The sequence below is a fragment of the Etheostoma spectabile genome, unplaced genomic scaffold (genome assembly GCF_008692095.1).
Source record: "Etheostoma spectabile isolate EspeVRDwgs_2016 unplaced genomic scaffold, UIUC_Espe_1.0 scaffold00569318, whole genome shotgun sequence".
NCBI lineage: Eukaryota > Metazoa > Chordata > Actinopteri > Perciformes > Percidae > Etheostoma > Etheostoma spectabile.
Genome location: NW_022605057.1, coordinates 1 through 14,777, shown reverse-complemented (window position 1 = coordinate 14,777; position 14,777 = coordinate 1). Strand labels below are relative to the sequence as shown.

At 40.0% G+C, this 14,777-nt stretch overlaps 1 pseudogene; it reads right to left on the bottom strand.

Moving 5' to 3' along the window:
• Window positions 1–4,212: 4,212 nt before the first annotated feature.
• LOC116684773 (rhodopsin kinase grk7a-like) lies at window positions 4,213–10,473 on the bottom strand (annotated as a pseudogene).
• Window positions 10,474–14,777: the final 4,304 nt, after the last annotated feature.

The following is a 14,777-nucleotide window of genomic DNA, read 5'->3' as shown; positions in this document are numbered from 1 at the left end:
AAATATAAAATTGCAAAAATACTCAAGTGAAGTACAAGTAGCTCAAAGTCTTGTTAGGAACAGTATTTTAGTCACCCTTGTTAGTGTCCACCGCTGGTTTGTTGGACATCAAAATACCTTTTAAATAAATACATATGGATGTAAAATGGAATGACATAATACACAAGATTCTAATTCCAATTGTCCATGTGGTTTTTTAACTTTTAACAGAGAGAGACCAAGCAGATGGAGTATGTGTTGGTAATATTCCTTCAATCAGTGAGCGCTCAATCACATCCTCATCATCACTGTAGCACAAAAGTGCAGCCACAGGAGGAGTGCGAAACAGGCATGCAGAGCAAGCTGTTTCTGAGAATGTGGCTCCACCATGGTGCTGCATGGCAGAGGGACTGGGCATCGGCAGACTGAAGAGGTTAGTGAGGCATTTCCCATTTCTGTTCTGCCTCTTGTGGTTTTTCTGACTACACAATCAATGTCTACAAATCCACATGATTAAACGTGCCACTGGTTGCACAGATCAGCCACTGGGAAAGGAGCTAAGGGGTCGATGCTGAGTGAGCTTTTGGTTCAGACTTGTGTCAGATGCACGCCAGTATACTCGCCTGCATGTCTAGTTATGCTTCTCATTTTTTGTCTGAGGGGCAGCAGCAAAAAAAATTAAAAAGGGCACCTGCTGCATGCGGTGGGCCCAAAAGCCTTAGTTTTCTAGCATGTAGCCATGTTGGAGGCACTGGGCACACAATAGGGTTCTGCATCTCATTTTCTTTACTGGAAGGGCACTTTATAACGTTTTGTCTACCGTAGGCGGTGCCCGAAAGGGGCCAGTACTCACCAGTACTGAGTAAAGCACTTCTGATTTTTTCTCACAAGTACCACTTACTTCTAATTGTTATTAACAGTATTACCAATAGGCTACGTCTATGGCTGATATTTGCACCAAAAAAGGGTGTAAGTACACTGTGTATATATATATACATGTGTATATATATGTGTAGGGGCCCTCATGTGAGTAGGGCCAAAAAGATGCTAGATGAAAAGGGGAAGGGGCCCATAGAAATGCCTTTCTACAGGGCCCAGAATGTTAATATAAAATGTAGAATATACAGTATATATATTTCTTCATGATTGGGAGAAACCAAGCAAGTCTACAGCATGTGAAATCTTTTAAAACACATTGTCCGACACTGCTACGATTCCGATTGACTGTGAGATTGGCAGATGAATCAGGATTCTTCAAACTAAATAGTTGAATATTTGCAGTCACCCCTACAAGATGTGAGTATAAATAAAAGTATAAATTTAACTATATTAGGGTATTGGCACCTTGCTTCGTGCAATCCAGGCACTGAAGAAGGCAATTCAAACATAGGGCACCAAGATGGATCGGTGCCCCCGTGATCCCGGTACAGTGGCCTCATCATTGCGTGAATGGCTATACCTGTAACTATACCTACAGAGACTGCATTGACTGTAGAAGTCGGAACATATCAGGTCAGTATTAAAAGAAGTGGAATCACGCTTGTCTGCTCTAATTTCACAGCACCCCATCCATCCGGCCCCCACAGCGCCCTGAAGCAGCAGCAGCAGTCTACCTATAGTCCACAGTCTATGGTCTGCTACACGGGAGATAATCTCAGGGTTTAGCTGCAGCTACCTTATTGTCTCCTAAACTCTTACTGTCCTTGAGCTAGGAATGCTGTAAACAGGTAGTAACACTAGAACTGAAAGTCTAAGCTAAAAAAAACGATAAGTTATGTTGTATATAGTTTTTCAAATATTTTATAAATAGGCTATAAGTCGGCTCACTTTTCAGCACTCACGGCAATCAGCTGATTTTTCAACTGTATTTAATTTCACATATACAGCATTCTTCTCAAAAAAAGATCAAATGTCAAAATGTGGTGGAATACCATTTTTCAGCTCAGCACTGTAACTTTGATTTCTGCTCAGACATGTCCCCTAGCAGTAGCATTGAGATGCTCCAGTACCTGAGGGGATTTGAAGCTGATTTAAGCAAAGAAGCACAAAAATAACACTGGTTATAGCCTTACCAGCTAAGAGCTGAACTTGCCAATTTGGAGTGGCGTAGAGCACAGCCTGGCTGTGTTCAGCATCCAGAAAGGATTAACATATTTTTAGGTTTTACTCCAGAGCCCTCAGCAGCACTCTGTGGTTATATTTAGCAACAGAACATCCGTAACATGGCACAGTTTGGGACTTTCTCACGCTTGATGACTTTAAAGTGTTGCTAAGCCTTCAAGGCTACAGCAAACATATTAAGACAAACAGAAATATTTAATCACAGAAAAGACACACATTTAAAAAGACACATTTAATTTATTCAAATGTCTGATTCAAAGAAATTCCTGCTTTACATCTGACATTTCTAGAGTGCAATTCCTCACGTTATAATTACAAGTACATACATATATATCTATCTGTATATATAGATATATATAGATTATATATACACACACACTACTGGTCAAAGGTTTGGGGTCACTTAGAAATTTCCATTGCACTCCATTATAGACAGAATCCCAGCTGAGATCAGTTGCTTTTTATTTTAACCAGGGAGCAGTTTTCAGATTACATTATGTGCTCACATAATTGCAAAAGGGTTCTTCAATGTTTTTCATTTAGTTTTTAAAAATGATATCTGATTAGTAAACAGAATGGACCTTTGAAACATTGGATGAGTGGTTATGATGATATAGGCAATGTTGATATTTCAATAAAGATCAGCTACCCACTCAGATCAACTGGTATTCTGTCTATAATGGAGTCGAATGGAAATTTGTAAGTGACCCCAAACTTTTATATATATAGTATTATATAATATATATATATATAGATATATATAATAGATATATATATATATGGAATATATATATGGAAATTTAAAAACGTAAGCAGTTAATTACCCTGAGAGAAGTAAACAAGAATAACAAGGATTTTCTTCGGAGCTACCCAAGTCTATATACTCAGCTTAATGACCACAATAGTGGAGTCTTTTTAAAAGAGCCCTGCAGCCACACATGTTTCAGGGCCGCGGACAGGGCAACCTGCACATTCCTGGTACAGGAATTTATTGTCAAACTCCTACTAAATCTTCCTCCTTTACATGCAGCGGTTACCTGCTGTTTCTGCACTCATTCCTTTATTCGGATCCCCATTTGCTGCCAACTATGTAGCAGCTACTCGTCCTGGGGTCCACATAAAATGATCACAACATATACTGTACATATTTCTCCAATCATCCCAGGGCTAAACCCGCCTCCATTTCTCACTATAAGTTGAGCGTCATAGCACCAACAACAGGACTCAGTGACGAGGTGTTCAGTATAATTTTCTTTAAAATAAATTCTAAATTCAAGATGACTTACATCTTTGATTTTCTCTCTGTGCATAGATATATTTCTTTATATACTACATACAACTGCTTCTTTTTTTATATATATTTATATGTAACTTTTAATAAAACTAAGCTGCTGGGCGGAAGGAAAACCAACCCGGACGTAAAATGCCGTGATCAGACTTAAGTATGAGAATTGGGATCACAACATTTCAATTTTAAAAACTAAAACTATCCCCTTCCACATGTGCTGAAAACAAATCACTTTTCACTGTAGAAACAGTGTGGCTGTGTGATGGCATCAATAAAGGTGGGTGTGACAAGGTGGGGAGTGCTATAAAATGTTGTAACTTTCAAACAATCCCACTAGAAGGTACTAAAAGATATTTCTTCACGTGTGTTTGGGCCAATCGTTGAAGCCTAATGAATTGAATGCAATGGCATTGAAATTCTACAGCAAAAACTGTGAGAAACTGTATTTTCTCAGACTTGATCTTAGACAGTTTCTTCATAAAGTGATATAGTATTTATGGCCAAAGGCCTTTAATTACTAATCTAACTATCTATCCTTAATTAAAAGGTTGTAAAAATGACTCCTAGCAGTCAACCTAAGAACAAGAGAAGCTGCTAACCAGAGAGATGGTGCTCAAAATACCTCATCACATCCTCCATATTTTTACCGAACCTTACCTCGAAAGCTGTGCGTTTCTAAACCTTGAGCCTCCTTAAAAGAGTTAACATCTTGTCACAAAGACGCTCGCACTCGCCTCTTCGTGATCCATCTTTTACATCAATGTTGGTGCGCATCTGACTTAGAAAACACAAAGTGATTGAGTGCTATTACTGGTACAGGGTATCAAACGTGTGGCTTTTCACAGCAAATTACACGTGCCGGACTTTTTGTCGTCACCGCCTCCTCCTCCACCCTCTTTCCTGTTGGGATCGTTGAGCTCGTCAAACAGTCCAGTGTCAATCATCTCGTGCTGCCACTGAATGGGTACAGCGCCTGTGCTAAACTCCTTGAAGAATTTATCGTCATTGGCGTCAAACACGATGCCCTTGATCTCGGAGAACTCGGCGATCTCATCGGTGTCCTTGGCGTAGACGACGTTGGGCTTGGGCACCCCGGGGGATCCACTAGCCGGCCTCTAGACGAGGGAAGTTGATGGTCTTGAACCACTCGTGCTTCCTGGGATCCTCCAGGTTGTTTCTATGGAGAAGGTAAAAAATACAAGTTCAAAACTACATGTCAGATATATTGTAACAGAAGCTGCGGATTCATGGAACATTTCGGTTACAGTAAGGTTTTTGTTGCCTTTATTCAACCAGTTCATTCTTTTCTTTTCTTTTTAAGAAAATGTTGGGCTGTTTTTGCCTTTAACTGAAAGGAGAGGTGACAGCTGAGGAGAGAGAGAGTGGACGACATACTGAAAGGCCACGGGTTGGGATCAAACCCAGGCCACTGCAGCAAGGACTGTGCCTGGTACATGGGTACACGCTCAACCAGGCGAGTGCCTGGAAGCAGTTCATTCTTAGCAGTTATTCCGATCTCAGTTTCCTAACATCCATTGCACAGGAATCCCACTATATACCTATTGAATAAAAAAAAAATACTGTATATGTATTTTTGAAGAATATCCTTTTGCAAAAATTAACAAAGTAAGTGACAATGTGGGAAAAATCTGATTGACTAAGCAGCCCATGGCTTGTTTATGGCTTAAAAGGGTAGAAGAAGCTCTTACTTAAAGCCCAGGCGCTCTTCCATTTTCTTCTTGAGGAACTGCTCGATGGTCCTTGGTGACAGCATCAAAGCACTTGTGCTCCACTTTGGTTCCTCGTTGAGAATGCGGCGCTGTACCTCCTCCTTCTCCACCTTCTCCTTCTTGCTTTCAGGACCTTTGAAAGGTGTGTAGCCTGCCACCATCTCGTAGATACTGCAGCCCAGGCCACCAGTCCACTGATGTCCTGTAAGGAGTTTTGGACAGGAGCTCAGGGGCCATGTACGCTCCAGTACCAGCCTGGAGGACAGAGAGAGAGAAGGATAAAGCCTTTAAATACATGTTACACTTAACGTACACTTAGTTTTTTTTATATGACAGCTCTCTACTCTTTGAGATTTGATTCTGTAGATGAAAGCAATGATGATAGACGGTGGCATTCAATGTAACAGTCCATTTTGAAAGGACACAGAAAGAAAGGTCTTGTGGAGGACAGACTGGTAAAGAACAGCTTTAAAACTGAGAGACATAACCTTCGTACGTCCCCATTGACAAGTGTTACATAAGACAGCTGTCTGAGTTACTTAGAGCTTTACTCTAGTCTTCTCTTTTTTGTCTCTCCCTCTGTGAAACTTTCACTCCCTCCCTTTCTCCCTCGAATGAAATCACCTGCATCCCTAATCCTAATGCCAGGCCTACTACCTGTCAAGAAGCGTGAGTGTGTCTACACACTGACAGAGTTGTCCAGCCTCTTACTAAAAAGACTGGCATTTCTGGAAGCCTCCTGAATCAGCCTCCTGTACATTCAACATAACACTCAGTCGTGCCACTAATGTACAATTATTGCACACAGCCAAAAACAAACAGGGAGCAGAGATATCTTATCGATACTGCAAGTAGGCCTAAGTCCTGGAGAATCCATGTTACAAAAATCTTTTTTTAAGAGGTCCATAGGTTAAGTGTTGTACCGTAAGCATCGGACACTGCATCATTAAGCATTAAGCACTTTTATTCTCTTTGCGTTCCAGATTTTGATCACGCGGTTCTTCAAGATCTTTCTTTACTTTAACAAGTGTGACAAGACTTCTGACTGATTGATTAGCAGAAGATAATGCATCTCCATTGAGCAAACGTAAGCAGGTTTGCATGCACAACCTTGATGCCACTTAAAACTTACACCAATGTCTCTTGCATACAGATCTATTAAATTCCAGCAATTTGTAACTATGTTCTGTTCACCTGAAATGTGTGGATCTGTAAACAAATAAAGAACCTGTACACTGTGGTCAGTCAAAGGGGCAAAACTCTTCCATGACCATACAGGTTACAGTTATCACCACAATGAATCAGATTTTAGTTGTGAAGATCAGATCTCTCTCTTTGATAGCCGGGTTAAGGTCAACTTGTTTGCAAACTAAAATGTCTAAACATATTCAGCGTAGGTTTTTACCTGGATCTGTCAATCTAATCAGGGACAGACTTGTGTAATGCCCACTAAGAAGATTAGGGGACCAAAGCCAGCCTTCCCTGTAGGAGGTTAGCTCAGTCACTTTGACAGGCTGAGGAGCATCAGAATACAAGCTAATGAGCTTACTGGACTTTTATGGAGCTGAGAGCTTACTCTTTGCTACTCCAAGTAAGTCCTGTAGAAAAAACTGTCATCTTTTTTTAGGTCATCTGTAGGTTAATGAAATATACTGTAGGTATAATGAGACAAGAACTGAATAAAAACATTGGATATTTTGTGTTGTGTACATCGGGTCATTCTTAGATTATTCTATTAGTGAATTTTTTTAGCTTGCGGTCATGTCCCATCTGTATAATAGATCTTTGCCAGCACCTGATCTTTTTTAAAACTCAGAGATTGATCTGACAGGCCATCATGTTGTTTGGTAAATGACAACCTTTTCTTTTGATGTTGTTGAGGGATTTTCAGTTTGATGCAAGAACTGTGCAGCACAACGTGGTGTAACATCAAGCCAAAGTCCTTGCTGACATGATATTGGTGTTATTCTTTTCAAGGCAAGATGAAGACTTATAGTCTTCGTAAAGTGTCACGAAAATAAACTGTAACTCAGCTGAGGCAACTCTCTCGAAGTAACGACTCCACAGAAATTCTCTACAACCAAGTTGCTGAGGGAAACCCTTCTACATCTACTGACTGCTGCTTTAACAAGCCTGGGATCTCCAAGGTCTTAACTTAGCCCCTACACAAAATGGTGGCGTATAAATGGCCAGGCTATAATCTGACTGCTAAAGGATCAAATGTGTTATATAATAGATTCAGAGACTCATTGCACAGATTCTATGCAATCCTGTAATCTCTGTCCGGATTTAAAGTAAAAACCCCAATGAGACTGACAGCCTGTCTACTTCAGACAGTTTTTAGCTCCAAACTCATCTTCAGATAAGTGAAGATAGACCGTCTTGGAGATAAATCATCCAGCAACCAGTGGTCTCTGTTCTTTGTATTTTCTTTTCTGTTACGGGATGTGATGTCTTAAACTCCAACCTTAAAGATCAGATAAACATAACACAATCAGGGGAGAGTCTTTGTCGGTATTTTGGGGTATGCAACTTCAAAGACTATTAGATAAAATGGTTCTTTAGGGTAAACATCTTATTATGCTAGAGGAGTTTTGGAGGAGTCCTGCTAGAGGAGTCACTTCTGTCCAGCAAAGTGCTCTCATGGTTAAGGCATCCTAATGGCTTTGACAGTGCAACTTTGTGTTCTTAGTGTACTTCTTTTTTGTGTTTTTCCAACTGAACTTTGCCTCTCAAGCAGAATATCACTGTTGTGTGTACATCTACTCACCATCTGGGTGGTGGTCTTCGTTGGTTCCATCTCTATGGCCAGACCCAAGTCAGAAAGTCTGCACTGGCCTTGGCTATCCAGCAAACACGTTCTCCGGCTTCATGTCACGGTATATGATATTCATTTCGTGCAGATGAAGAAGGCCGGTGGCGATCTGCGCTGTGTAGTGGATGATGCGCTTTTTCTCAATGCCCTTGTCCGCACCCTTGCCATCATAGCCAATATGGTAAATGTGGTACCTGAGGTCTCCTCCATTCATCAGGGTCATAACAAGGCACAGGTGGGTCTTGTTGTCATAGGCATAGCCCAAGTTGACCAGAAAAAGGCTGTAACCTTCTCCAAGATCTTCTTCTCCAACAGAGCCATCTTCTCACCCTTCTTCTTCTTCAGTCGCTTTTTACACAACTTCTTACAGGCATACATCTGGCCTGTGTTCTTCACCTGAACAGCACACACCTGGAAAAAGACAGATCATTTGTTAAAAAGGAGGAGGTTTTTTTCATTACCAATGATTCCAAGATTTGACTGATAGCTTAAATCATCAATCTATGCTATCACATATTTTAAGATTTTGGTATTGATATTATCACAAATAATGCCCCATAACACTGACTGGACTAAAAACCAGACAATTGGTTCAAGAAGTCAACCAAACTTGACCCTTGTCAGCTTTGTCTTGGAACCCTATTTGTCACCTGTCTAAGTCACATCTTGAACTAAACACACTTTTTGTATCATTCCTTCCCTGTAGACAGAGGATCAGATCTATCGACTGCATTGCACTGCTAAGTAACTTACATTAGCAGTTAAATAATGATTGCCCAGTATCAAGTAGAGTTCCATGATTCACTTCTGTACGCGTTACTTTAAAAGAAAACTGTATTTGACAATTACAGAAGATTTACACTAGTAGCGGCCTTCACCATCGTTTCCATGTTAAAACATCACTGTGATCTTTTTGTTGTTGTTGTCTAAACCCATTTCAACACTTCTATCATAGTAGTTGTCTCAATAAGTTGCTTATTGAGTTATTTAGGTTGTATACTTAAGCTTGTTGCTAAGAGCTTGACTCAGAAAAAAAGGTTCCTCAAGGCTCGATTGTGGGTCCTCTGTATGTGCCACGTATGCTTCGGATTTTCTTCAGACGTCACATCCATCTCAAATCTTTTAAATGTTATTATGAAAAAACTCACACTGCTATTTTCTGAATATACAATTTAACAAATACTGCTTGTCCATGTATTACTTAGCAGCTGGTTTTCTTAAACAGACAAGCTTGAAACGATTTTGAATTCTTAGTTGTTTAAAAAAAAGATGTTCTGTTATCTTAATGTCTAAATTGAAAAAGAGATCTTGATCTCAATAACAATAAGAGCTTCTATTAATCGTCATTTAAGCAATGCTAGTTCTATCAATGCAAGACCACTACTTCCTGCATTGCGGCTTTGTGTTTGGTACTTTATGAAACATGAGCCTGGATTTTTTGAAATCCAAGAGCCTGTATGGAACATGACCTTGTGATATAAGGTATGGTCTCTTGCCATACAACATCTTTTCTTATGCTTCAACGCAAATACACCTCTATACCGTAGGGTTAAGGGGTGTCCTAAGACTGGAACGCTGACCATGAAGCATAATACTCTACTGTAGCACCATCAGTACAATCCCAATGTAAAATGCATATTATACTTTTTATGCAATGGAAATACATATTTTTGAAAGACACTGGAAAAGTCCTGCAACTGAAATCCGTCTCAAAAGATAAATGGTTTGCCAAAACGTATAAAATGATATGCTTGCATGCTTACCTCTCCGAAGCCTCCCTTGCCAAGAGTTCTGAACTCATAAAAATATTTATCATTGATGGGCTGTTTCTCATACTCTTTCCACTGGAGGAATTTATCAAAAAATGGACTCTCCTGGTAATCTGTGAAGGGTTTGCCCTTCAAATATTCTCGTACACCATCCTGGACTTTGCTTTTCATCACCTCCTCAAAGGTGGCATCTGTCACATTCTTGCATTTGTCAGCAGGCTCGTCAGTAAGAAAGGTCAGGAAGTTCTTGGAGTCGGCCTTGCAATACTTGTTCATGTGTTTGCCGCGCCTTGTCTTTTGTTGCACCTTCAGCCAGATCCCAGTCATACAGCTCATCCAGGAAATCGACAGCAAGCTTATACTCAGGTTTATTTGCAAGGAATTCCCGGAAAAACCTTTTACCAATAGGCTGCCTTTCACAGATCGATGTAAAGTCCTTTTCAAGGGTAGCTCGTGCTGAAGCACATTGCTCCGGCTTGGGGAGAGCCAAGCTGCGACGGCGCTTTTTCATCTCCTTGTCATCACCACCCTGGGCTTTTAGGTAGGCCGTGTTGGCCACCAGGTTATCCAGTCCCCCCATGTCACACATCTTGGCAGCTGTATGTGGTCTGTCCCCCCCTAAGTGACTGGGTTTTTCAGTGGCTCCCCACGGATATCCTCAGTCTTTCAGAATTTGTACGTCTGTTAGAGAGTGCAATAGGCTCCAAAGCCAGTGTTCAAATGAGCTTCTTCACCCAGCTTACCTGCAAACCTAAGGAACACAGACACACCCAGTAATTACTCATTTAGAATTAAATACCAGAGAGGGATTTTGGCTTAAGGATCTTTGTGTGGACTATTCAAGGATGCTGAGCACAGAAAGGGAATCGTAAGCGGGCTCTGTCCTAAGAGGCTTTGTAGCCCTCTATATTTGTTCACGGTGTACAGTAGTCTTGAACAGTGGGCCAATGTGTTCTTTGACTATGCATTTAATGGCGAGACAGAGTAAAAGACTCAAAACGAAGCCGAAGATGTTGTGGAAGAGCGAGAAACAATCGTAGTTTTTGGAAGGTTCTCATATGAACATCAACTGGAAACACATTAATGTTGGTTGGCCATTACGTAATACGATATTGTGGAATAAATAAGTTAGATGTTTAACCCTAAAGCCACCTACACATGATAAGCAGAAAAACCGCGAGGTAGACAATCACATGCGCAAAAGGGTTGTTGAAAGCATTAGAAAACCGTCTGTGGTAGACCATTTAGGTTTTGTTTGAAGAAGGGGACAGGTAATATAAGATTTTTTTACTCCCTGCTCTTCATGTAATGTCAGTCATGTAATGTGTATTATGTTGTTTCAGATTGTAGGTTATATTCAGTGTCAAATGTGGTTGTACGCTGAAGTGGAAATTTGAAAGAATGAAAAAAAAGGAAAGTAACATTAGGTACTTAGTGGGGTGAAGTAAGTAAAATTACAACCACAAGTGATCAAATAACTGACAGTTATTTATAACAGTGTTTAAGGATTACATAACCACGACAGCTGATTTATCCACCATACACTTACACTTATATGCTTTTAACAGCCACTGCTGAAAACATCACAAAATTAAAAAAAAATGAACTTGGCATACCCAAAACCACAAGTCACTAATTTCCCCAGGTCATACGGTACACATCTACCAGGTAAAAGGTGCCATGTAGCAGTGGTTGTTAGAATCACGAGTCAACACAGAGACTTAGCGGATCAGATCAAAGTGGCAACAGAGCTTCTTTCTGCTAGTTAGTTAAAAGCCTGAGGAGTATGACTTAATCATGTGACAGAAATGAGGTAAACTGTAGACCTGTGATACACCTGTTGCCTTCAGTGATACTACACACAACAGAGTGGAAAGCCAAAAGATTTCAGGCAAACAGACATCTTTTGGACTGAACTAAAAAGTATGTCTGTACCCGCATAGACAGTATAGAAATGGACAATGTGATGCCAGTGTTTTTTAATGGTGACTAGTGAAGGATATTAGAAGCACTTTTCCGGTGATAGCTGAGCGTTACTGCGCAGCCTCCACGAGAGCATGAAGACGTAGATGTGTTGTGTGAGCAACCTGTCTGAAAGTTGTAGGTCTTCTGGTAGCCGTGCCAAGAGAAATCTCAATCATTCTCAATCAGCAGAGACGGAGAACGTAGGTATATGTTAGGAGATAACATAGGAACAGGCTAATTACAGCAACTAACATGCTAGTTAACATTAGTAATCAAACTAAAACAGCTAGTGGAAGTCCAACTGTCTGCGAGCGTCTCCTGTACTGTTGGGTAATTTCTCTACTGTGCGACAGTAAGTCGCATGGTTATGACACAATTGTTAGCCTACTTTTACAAAAACATCTGCTACGAAGCCATAATGTGAGCTACAAGATAATGGATCCTTTTATACATTGTTCTGTTTTCTTTAGAAATAAACAATGGACAAAAAGAGTCTTTAAACGCTTCAGATGTAAAGTTATTCACTGTCAAAGTGACGTCAACATGATGGTCATTGGAATGTTGCACTGTGCTTGCTCTGGAGGAAACTACTAGAATGTTGGGTCTTTGTAAATTCTGGAGTGTGGTCTAGACCTGCTCATCTGTAAAGTGTCTCGAGATAACTCTTGTTATGAATTGATACTATAAATAAAATTGAAATTGAAACTGAAATTGAATGCTAGCGGCGGGTGAGTGCTAGTAGCATAAAATGGCTAGGTAGCATAAAATGCTAGGTAGCATAAAAATGGCGCCATAAGAGTGGCATAAGTGGAGGCTGGCTTACCCCTTGGGTACCCGATCTGCACAATCCGTCATGCGCATGCGCAAGATGTTCTCGCATGCGCAAGATGTTCTCGCATGCGCAGCTGATGATTTTTTTACGAGGATTCAGAACACTGCAGATCTGTTCCACACTGCCGGTCGTAGCTGTAGCAGTGTCACTGCCCGATGTGAGTCAAGTGAGTCACTTTGCATCAAGTAGTCCAAGATGCTAAGGAGAGGACTTCCGTAATGTCAACAGTAAACATGGAGCTACTTAACGGAGTTTGTTCACTGCTTCCTACAAGCTAGAAATCATACACAACAAAGGCTGTCATTGGAATGGGTTTTGAGCTAATTAGCAAAAAAAACGGGTTTGAAATGATTTCCATCTTCTGTTATGTTGTAATGGGAAAAAAAAGTTTATTTTATGGATTTCACAAATGTCAGTATGAAACGTTATGCCGTAAACTGGTTAAATCTGAGCATGCGGAACTCACATCTGCGCTCACACGGTCACACGCTCGAACTACAGACACCGCTACAACCGGAGCAGTGGTAGATCGTGCAGGTCGTAAAATCCTCCAAACAGGATTATCATCTTGGCATGCGCAGGACGGGATCGCGCACGGCAGCACAACTACGTACCGAAACATACATACAATAATCTGTATTTTCATTTTATACAATTCTGGTGTTAAATTGCATAAATATATATATATACAGGGTCCAAAATTAACTGTTGTTCACCAGCCAAATGCCTAGTGAATATTCTAATTTGACTCAATAGATTTTGTTTGCCTGTGAGTGAAGCAAATCTACCAGCCACTTATATATTTTACCAGCATTTGGCTATAGATGGTGTTAATTTTCGACCCTGTAAATACATACAGTGTATTGCCGCATATGCACTAAGTTAACTTGCATTTTTACGTTGTAGCCTTAAGACAAACCAGTAGTGATCGTCATTTTTACACATGAAATATGATGAATTGGCACTTTCCTTCCAACTGCTGTTGGCAGTAACCCTACGTTACACCACTGTGGTGAGGCAGGCTAATTCAGTACGATAAACCTTGGATAATATTCTTATCCTTTCACAAATGGTCTCAAGCTCAGTGGCTTGCACAAGATCAAGGGCTTTGCTCTCCGTCAGAGAGCCCAGAATCAGACCTTTTGACCTAAAAAGTTAGGATACGTCACAACACAGAGCACCCAGTGTCGCAGTGGATGAATGTTTTTTGGACTAATAAAAATCACAGTAATCGATCAAGTTAAGATTGCAATTCCTCAGCGGAATTTTGATTTTTGGTCGGAGTTATCCTAAAAGAAAAACGAGAATAGTGGACCGTTTATCAAGAGGAGAGGACAGAATTAGTAATAATAATCGCATTCCAACTTACATCTTATTTCCTAGTTTTCACCTAAACTAATTTAAAATTCAAAATTGTATTTTTAGAAAGAGGTGACTTGCCAGTTAAGGGAGCTGCAGTAAATATCAAATACAGTGGGGCTCACAAGTTTACATACACATGCTTAAGTTGACTAAAAAGAGGAATAAAAAAATCATGTTTTGAAAATTATTTTAATACCTAAATTAAAAATGAGGTAAAACCACCCTTTAAGGACACCAATTTTCTTTGTGAATGAATAACGTATTGTAAAATAATAAAGGGTCTTATTTAAAATACAGGGGTCATAAGTATACATACCCCTATGTTAAATTCCCATAGAGGCAGGCAGATTTTTATTATTAAAGGCCAGTTAATTCCTGGATTCCGGATATTATGCATCCTGATAAAGTTCCCTTGGCCTTTAGAAATTAAAATAGCCCCACATCCTCACATACTCTTCACCATGCTTAGAGATAGGCATGGTTTTATTTCAGTTAGACTAATAGCTGGTTGATTTGCAATGAGAGATGATTTATAGAAGTATCCCATGCCTATCTCTAAGATGGTGAAGAGTATGTGAGGATGTGGGGCTATTTTAATTCTAAAGGCCAAGGGAACTTATCAGGATGCATAATATCTGAATCCAGGATAAACTGGCCTTAATATACAAAATCTGCCTGCCTCTATGGGGAATTTAACATAGGGGTATGTATACTTATGACCCTGTATTTTAAATAAGAACATTTATTTATTTACAATACGTATTCATTCACAAAGAAAATGGTGTCCTTAAAGGTTGGATTTTTACTCATTTTTAATTTAGGTATTAAAATAATTTCCAAAACATGATTTTTTATTTCCTTTTAGTCAACTTAAGCATGTGTATGTAAATTTGAGCACCACTGTATGTCAAATGTC